This window comes from Phalangium opilio, unplaced genomic scaffold, assembly GCF_054372755.1.
Source record: "Phalangium opilio isolate 3A_F unplaced genomic scaffold, DU_Popi_V2 ptg001421l_1, whole genome shotgun sequence".
NCBI classification, from domain to species: domain Eukaryota; kingdom Metazoa; phylum Arthropoda; class Arachnida; order Opiliones; family Phalangiidae; genus Phalangium; species Phalangium opilio.
Window position 1 is genome coordinate 2,255,499 of NW_028324258.1, and position 8,426 is coordinate 2,263,924.

An 8,426-nucleotide genomic window follows, 5' to 3' on the forward strand; every position below is an offset into this window, starting at 1 on the left:
TGTGAATAACAGCTCAGCGCGCTAACCATTGCCCCACGAAGGCCCAAAAATTAAATGGTCGTCAGGTATTGTGGAATAACTTTGGCTTTGTACGTTACATTTGAGATCCCACAACACCGCTCCCGGGTGGGCTCGAACCACCAACCTATTGGTTAACAGGCGAACGCGCTAAACATTGAGCCGAGAAAGCTCAGAAATTAAATGGTTGTCACGTATTGTGGAAAAGTTTTGACTTTTTACGCTACATCTGAGACCCCACAACACCTCTCTTGGGTGGGCTCGAACCACCAACCTTTCGGTTAACAGCCGAACGTGCTAACCATTGCGCCACGGAAGCCCAAAAATTAAATGGTCGGCAGGTAATGTGGAAAAACTTTGGCTTTTTACGTCACATCTAAGACCTCACAACACCGCTCTCGGATGGGCTCGAACCACCAACCTTTCGATTAACAGCCGAACGCGCTAACCATTGTGCCACGGAAGCCCAAAAATTAAATGGTCGTAAGGTATTGTGGAAAAACTTTCGCTTTTTACGTTACATTTGAGACCCCACAACACCGCTTCCTGGAGGTCTCGAACCACCAACCTATTGGTTAACAGCCGAACGCGCAAACCATTGAGCCACGGAAGCTCAGAAATTAAATGGTTGTCACGTATTGTGGAAAAGTTTTGACTTTTTACGCTACATCTGAGACCCCACAACACCTCTCCCGGGTGGTCTCGAACCACCAACCTTTCGGTTAACAGCTGAACGCGCTAACCATTGCGCCACGGAAGCCCATAAATTAAATGTTCGTCAGGTTTTGTGTAAAAACTCTTACTTTTTTTCGTTACATCTGAGACCTCACAACACCGCTCCCGGGTGGGCTCGAACCACCAACCTATTGGTTAACAGCCGAACGCGCTAACCATTGAGCCACGAAAGCTCAGAAATTAAATGGTTGTCAGGTATTGTGAAAACGTTATGACTTTTCACGCTACATCTGAGACCCCACAACACCTCTCTAGGGTGGGCTCGAACGACCAATCTTTCGGTTAACAGCTGAACGCGCTAACCATTACGCCACGGAAGCCCAATAATTAAATGTTCGTCAAAATTTGTGGAAAAACTCTTACTTTTTTCGTTACATCTGAGACCTCACAACAGCGCCCTCGGGTGGGCTCGAACCACCAACATTGTGAATAACAGCTGAGCGCGCTAACCATTGCCCCACGAAGGCCCAAAAATTAAATGGTCGTCAGGTATTGTGCAAAAACCTTGACTTTTTACTTCACATCTGAGACGTAACAAACACCGCTCCCGGATGGGCTCGAACCACCAACCTATTGGTTAACAGCCGAACGCGCAAACCATTGAGCCACGGAAGCTCAGAAATTAAATGGTTGTCAAGTATTGTGGAAAAGTTTTGACTTTTTACGCTACATCTGAGACCCCACAACACCTCTCTTGGGTGGGCTCAAACCACCAACCTTTCGGTTAAAAGCCGAACGTGCTAACCATTGCGCCACCGAAGCCCAAAAATTAAATGGTCGGCAGGTAATGTGGAAAAACTTTGGCTTTTTACGTCACATCTGAGACCTCACAACACCGCTCTCGGATGGGCTCGAACCACCAACCTTTCGATTAACAGCCGAACGCGCTAACCATTGCGCCACGGAAGCCCAAAAATTAAATGGTCGTAAGGTATTGTGGAAAAGTTTTCACTTTTTACGCTACATCTGAGACCCCACAACACCTCTCTTGGGTGGTCTCGAACCACCAACCTTTCGGTTAACAGCCGAACGCGCTAACCATTGCTCCACGGAAGCCCAAAAATTAAATGGTCGTCAGGTATTGTGGAAAAACTTTGGCTTTATACGTTACATTAGAAATCCCACAACACCGCTCCCGGGTGGGCTCGAACCACCAACCTATTGGTTAGCAGCTGAACGCGCTAACCATTGCGCCACGGAAGCCCATAAATTAAATGTTCGTCAGGATTTGTGTAAAAACTCTTACTTTTTTCGTTACATCTGAGACCTCACAACACCGCTCCCGGGTGGGCTCGAACCACCAGTCTTTTGAATAGCAGCTGAACGCGCTAACCTTTGCGCCACGGAAGCCCAAAAATTAAATGGTCGTCAGGTATTGTGGAAAAACCTTGACTTTTTACTTCACATCTGAGACCCTACAACACCTATCCAGGGTGGGCTCGAACCACCAGCCTATTCGTTAACAGCCGAACGCGCTAACCATTGAGCCACGGAAGCTCAGAAATTAAATGGTTGTCAGGTATTGTGGAAAAGTTATGACTTTTTACGCTACATCTGAGACCCCACAACACGTTACATTCGAGCCCGCGCGGGAGCGGAGTAGTGAGGTCTCAGATGTAACGTAAAAAGTCAAGGTTTTTCCTCAATACCTGACGAACATTTAATTTTTGGGCTTCCGTGGCGCAATGTTTAGCGCGTTCGGCTTTTAACCGAAAGTTTGGAGGTTCGAGCCCATCCGGGAGCGGTGTTGTGAGGTCTCAGATGTAACGTAAAATGTCAAAGTTTTTCCACAATACCTGACGATCATTTAATTTTTGGGCTTCCGTGGCGCAATGTTTAGCGCGTTCGGCGGTAAACTGAAAGGTTGGTGGTTCGAGCCCATCCGGGAGCGGTGTTGTGAGGTTTCAGATGTGACGTAAAAAGTCAAATTTTTCCACAATACCTGACGACCACATAAATTTTGGGCCTCCGTGGCGCCATGGTTAGCACGCTCAGCTGTTATTCAAAAGGTTGGTGGTTCGAGCCCACCCGGGAGCGGTGTTGTGAGGTCTCAGATGTGAGGTAAAAAGTCAAAGTTTTTCCACAATACCTGACGATCATTCAATTTTTGGGCTTCCGTGGCGCAATGGTTAGCGCGTTTGGCTGTTAACAGAAAGGTTGGTGGTTCGAGCACACCTGGGAGCGGTGCTATGAGGTCTCAGATGTTACGTAAAAAGTCAAAGTTTTTCCACAATACCTGACGACCATTTAATTTCAGAGCTTCCGTGGCTCAATGGTTAGCGCGTTCGGCTGTTAACCAATAGGTTGGTGGTTCGAGCCTACCCGGGAGCGGTGTTGTGGGATCTCAAATGTAACGTAGAAAGCCAAAGGTTTTCCACAATACCTGACGATCATTTAATTTTTGGGCTACCGTGGCGCAATGGTTAGCGCGTTCGGCTTTTAACCGAAAGTTTGGTGGTTCGAGCCCATCCGGGAGCGTTTTGTGAGGTCTCAGATGTAACGTAAAAAGTCAGAGTTTTTCCGCAATACCTGTAAACATTTAATTTTTGGGCTTCCGTGGCGCAAAGGTTAGTGCGTTCGGCTGTTAACCGAAAGGTTGGTGGCTCGAGCCCATCCGGGAGCGGTGTTGTGAGGTCTCAGATGTTACGTAAAAAGTCAAGGTTTTTCCTCAATACCTGACGAACATTTAATTTTTGGGCTTCCGTGGCGCAATGGTTAGCGCGTTCAGCTGCTATTCAAAGACTGGTGGTTTGAGCCCTCCCGGAAGCGGTGTTGTGACGTCTCAGATGTAACGTAAAATGCCAGAGTTTTTCCACAATACCTGACGAACGTTTAATTTTTGGGCTTCCGTGGCGCAATGGTTAGCACGTTCAGCAGTTAATCGAAAGGTTGGTGGTTCGAGCCCACGCGGGAGAGGTGTTGTGGGGTCTCAGATGTAGCGTAAAAAGTCAAACATTTTCCACAATACGTGACAATCATTTAATTTCTGAGCTTCCGAGGCTCAATGGTTAGCGCGTTCGGCTGTTAACCAATAGGTTGGTGGTTCGAGCCTACCCGGGAGCGGTGTTGTGGGATCTCAAATGTAACGTAGAAAGCCAAAGGTTTTCCACAATATCTGACGACAATTTAATTTTTGGGCTTCCGTGGCGCAATTGTTTGCGCGTTCGGCTGTTAACCGAAAGGTTGGTGGTTCGAGAACACCCTGGAGAGGTTTTGTAGGGTCTCAGATGTAACGTAAAAAGTCATAACTTTTCCACAATACCTGACAACCATTTAATTTCTGAGCTTCCGTGGCTCAATGGTTAGCGCGTTCGGTTGTTAACCAATAGGTTGGTGGCTCGAGCCCATCCGGGAGCGGTGTTGTGACGTCTCAGATGTGACGTAAAAAGTCAAGGTTTTTCCACAGTACCTGACGACCATTTAATTTTAGGGCTTCCGTGGCGCAATGGTTAGCGCGTTCAGCTGCTATTAAAAAGACTGGTGGTTTGAGCCCTCCCGGGAGCGGTGTTGTGACGTCTCAGATGTAACGTAAAATGTCAGAGTTTTTCCACAATATCTGACGAACATTTAATTTTTGGGCTTCCGTGGCGCAATGGTTAGCGCGTTCAGCTGCTATTCAAAAAGACTGGTGGTTTGAGCCCTCCCGGGAGCGGTGTTGTGGGGTCTCAGATGTAGCGTAAAAAGTCAAATATTTTCCACAATACGTGACAACCATTTAATTTCTGAGCTTCCGTGGCTCAATGGTTAGCGCGTTCAGCTTTTAACCAATAGGTTGGTGGTTCGAGCCCACCCGGGAGCGGTGTTGTGGGATCTCAAATGTAACGTAGAAAGCCAAAGGTTTTCCACAATACCTGACGACCATTTAATTTTTGGGCTTCCGTGGCTCAATGGTTAGCGCGTTCGGCTGTTAACCGAAAATTTGGTGGTTCGAGCCCATCCGGGAGCGGTGTTGTGAGGTCTCAGATGTGAGGTAAAAAGTCAAAGTTTTTCCACAATACCTGACGACCATTTAATTTTTGAGCTTCCGTGGCGCAAAGGTTAGTGCGTTCGGCTGTTAACCAATAGGTTGGTGGTTCGAGCCTACCCGGGAGCGGTGTTGTGGGATCTCAAATGTAACGTAGAAAGCCAAAGGTTTTCCACAATACCTGACGACCATTTCATTTTTGGGCTTCCGTGGCGCAATGGTTAGCGCGTTCGGCTGTTAACGGAAAGGTTGGTGGTTCAAGCACACCCGGGAGCGGTGCTATCAGGTCTCAGATGTTACGTAAAATGTCAAAGTTTTTCCACAATACCTGACGACCATTTAATTTCAGAGCTTCCGTGGCTCAATGGTTAGCGCGTTCTGCTGTTAACCGAAAGTTTGGTGGTTCGAGCCCATCCGGGAGCGGTGTTGTGAGGTCTCAGATGTGAGGTAAAAAGTCAAAGTTTTTCCATAATACCTGACGACCATTTAATTTTTGAGCTTCCGTGGCGCAAAGGTTAGTGCGTTCGGCTGTTAACCAATAGGTTGGTGGTTCGAGCCTACCCGGGAGCGGTGTTGTGGGATCTCAAATGTAACGTAGAAAGCCAAAGGTTTTCCACAATACCTGACGACCATTTAATTTTTGGGCTACCGTGGCGCAATGGTTAGCGCGTTCAGCTGCTATTAAAAAGACTGGTGGTTTGAGCCCTCACGGGAGCGGTGTTGTGACGTCTCAGATGTAACGTAAAATGTGAGAATTTTTCCACATTACCTGACGAACATTTAATTTTTGGGCTTCCGTGGCGCAATGGTTAGCGCTTTCAGCTGTTAACCGAAAGGTTGGTGGTTCGAGCCCACCCGGGAGAGGTGTGGTGGGTCTCAGATGTAGCGTAAAAAGTCAAAGCTTTTCCACAATACGAGACAACCATTTAACTTCTGAGCTTCCGTGGCTCAATGAGTAGCGCGTTCGGCTGTTAACCAAATGGTTGGTGGTTCGAGCCCATCCGTGAGCTGTGTTGTGAGGTCTCAGATGTGACGTAAATAGTCAAAGTTTTTCCACAATACCTGGCGACCATTTAATTTCAGAGCTTCCGTGGCTCAACGGTTAGCGCGTTCGGCTTTTAACCGAATGTTTGGTGGTTCGAGCCCATCCGGGAGCGTTATGTGAGGTCTCAGATGTAACGTAAAAAGTCAGATTTTTTCCACAATACCTGACGATCATTTAATTTTTGGGCTTCCGTGGCGCAACGGTTAGCGCGCTTAGCTGTTATTCAAAAGGTTGGTGGTTCGAGCCCGCGCGGGAGCGGAGCAGTGAGGTCTCAGATGTAACGTAAAAATTCAAAACTTTTCCACAATACGTGATAACCATTTACTTTATGAGCTTTCGTGGCTCAATGGTTAGCGCGTTCGGCTGTTAACCAATAGGTTGGTTGTTCGAGCTCACCCGGGAGCGGTGTTGTTAGGACTCAGATGTGACGTAAAAAGTCAAAGGTTTCCCGAAATACCTGACGACCATTTAAATCTTGGGCTTCCGTGGCGCAATGGTTAGCGCGCTCAGCTGTTATTCAAAAAGTTGGTGGTTCGAGCCCACCCGGGAGCGGTGTTGTGAGGTCTCAGATGTGACGTAATAAGTCAAGGTTTTTCCACAATACCTGACGATCATTTAATTTTTGGGCTACCGTGGCGCAATGGTTAGCGCGTTCGGCTTTTAACCGAAAGTTTGGTGGTTCGAGCCCATCCGGGAGCGTTTTGTGATGTCTCAGATGTAACGTAAAAAGTCAGAGTTTTTCCACAATACCTGTGAACATTTAATTTTTGGGCTTTCGAGGCGCAATGGTTAGCGCGTTCGGCTGTTAACCGAAAGGTTGGTGGTTCGAGCCCATCCGGGAGCGGTGTTGTGAGGTCTGAAATGTAACGTAAAAAGTCAGAGTTTTTCCACAATACCTGTGAACATTTAATTTTTGAGCTTCCGTGGCGCAATGGTTAGCGCGTTCGGCTGTTAACGGAAAGGTTGGTGGTTCAAGCACACCCGGGAGCGGTGCTATGAGGTCTCAGATGTTACGAAAAATGTCAAAGTTTTTCCACAATACCAGACGACCATTTAATTTCAGAGCTTCCGTGGCTCAATGGTTAGCGCGTTCGGCTGTTAACCGAAAGTTTGGTGGTTCGAGCCCATCCGGGAGCGGTGTTGTGAGGTCTCAGATGTGAGGTAAAAAGTCAAAGTTTTTCCACAATACCTGACGACCATTTAATTTTTGGGCTTCCGTGGCGCAAAGGTTAGTGCGTTCGGCTGTTAACCGAAAGGTTGGTGGCTCGAGCCCATCCGGGAGCGGTGTTGTGAGGTCTCAGATGTTACGTAAAAAGTCAAGGTTTTTCCTCAATACCTGACGAACATTTAATTTTTGGGCTTCCGTGGCGCAATGGTTAGCGCGTTCAGCTGCTATTCAAAAGACTGGTGGTTTGAGCCCTCCCGGGTGCGGTGTTGTGACGTCTCAGATGTAACGTAAAATGTCAGAGTTTTTCCACAATATCTGACGAACATTTAATTTTTGGGCTTCCGTGGTGTAATGGTTAGCGCGTTCAGCTGCTATTCAAAGACTGGTGGTTTGAGCCCTCCCGGAAGCGGTGTTGTGACGTCTCAGATGTAACGTAAAATGCCAGAGTTTTTCCACAATACCTGACGAACGTGTAATTTTTGGGCTTCCGTGGCGCAATGGTTAGCGTGTTCAGCTGTTAATCGGAAGGTTGGTGGTTCGAGCCCACCCGGGAGAGGTGTTGTGGGGTCTCAGATGTAGCGTAAAAAGTCAAACATTTTCCACAATACGTGACAATCATTTAATTTCTGAGCTTCCGTGGCTCAATGGTTAGCGCGTTCGGCTGTTAACCAATAGGTTGGTGGTTCGAGCCTACCTGGGAGCGGTGTTGTGGGATCTCAAATGTAACGTAGAAAGCCAAAGGTTTTCCACAATACCTGACGACAATTTAATTTTTGGGCTTCCGTGGCGCAATTGTTAGCGCGTTCGGCTGTTAACCGAAAGGTTGGTGGTTCGAGCCCATCCGGGAGCGGTGTTGTGAGGTCTGAAATGTAACGTAAAAAGTCAGAGTTTTTCCACAATACCTGTGAACATTTAATTTTTGAGCTTCCGTGGCGCAATGGTTAGCGCGTTCGGCTGTTAACGGAAAGGTTGGTGGTTCAAGCACACCCGGGAGCGGTGCTATGAGGTCTCAGATGTTACGTAAAATGTCAAAGTTTTTCCACAATACCAGACGACCATTTAATTTCAGAGCTTCCGTGGCTCAATGGTTAGCGCGTTCGGCTGTTAACCGAAAGTTTGGTGGTTCGAGCCCATCCGGGAGCGGTGTTGTGAGGTCTCAGATGTGAGGTAAAAAGTCAAAGTTTTTCCACAATACCTGACGACCATTTAATTTTTGGGCTTCCGTGGCGCAAAGGTTAGTGCCTTCGGCTGTTAACCGAAAGGTTGGTGGCTCGAGCCCATCCGGGAGCGGTGTTGTGAGGTCTCAGATGTTACGTAAAAAGTCAAGGTTTTTCCTCAATACCTGACGAACATTTAATTTTTGGGCTTCCGTGGCGCAATGGTTAGCGCGTTCAGCTGCTATTCAAAAGACTGGTGGTTTGAGCCCTCCCGGGTGCGGTGTTGTGACGTCTCAGATGTAACGTAAAATGTCAGAGTTTTTCCACAATATCTGACGA

The 8,426-nt window shown here is 47.6% G+C and overlaps 2 non-coding genes across 2 annotated transcripts; one reads left to right on the forward strand and one right to left on the reverse strand.

The window, feature by feature from the left end:
* Nucleotides 1–1,883: 1,883 nt before the first annotated feature.
* TRNAS-GCU (transfer RNA serine (anticodon GCU)) lies at nt 1,884–1,956 on the reverse strand. The gene has a single exon. It is a non-coding gene; the product is annotated as a tRNA-Ser (tRNA).
* A 615-nt stretch (nt 1,957–2,571) lies between these two features.
* Nucleotides 2,572–2,644, forward strand: TRNAY-GUA (transfer RNA tyrosine (anticodon GUA)). Its single transcript has one exon. It is a non-coding gene; the product is annotated as a tRNA-Tyr (tRNA).
* The last annotated feature ends 5,782 nt before the right edge of the window (nt 2,645–8,426 follow it).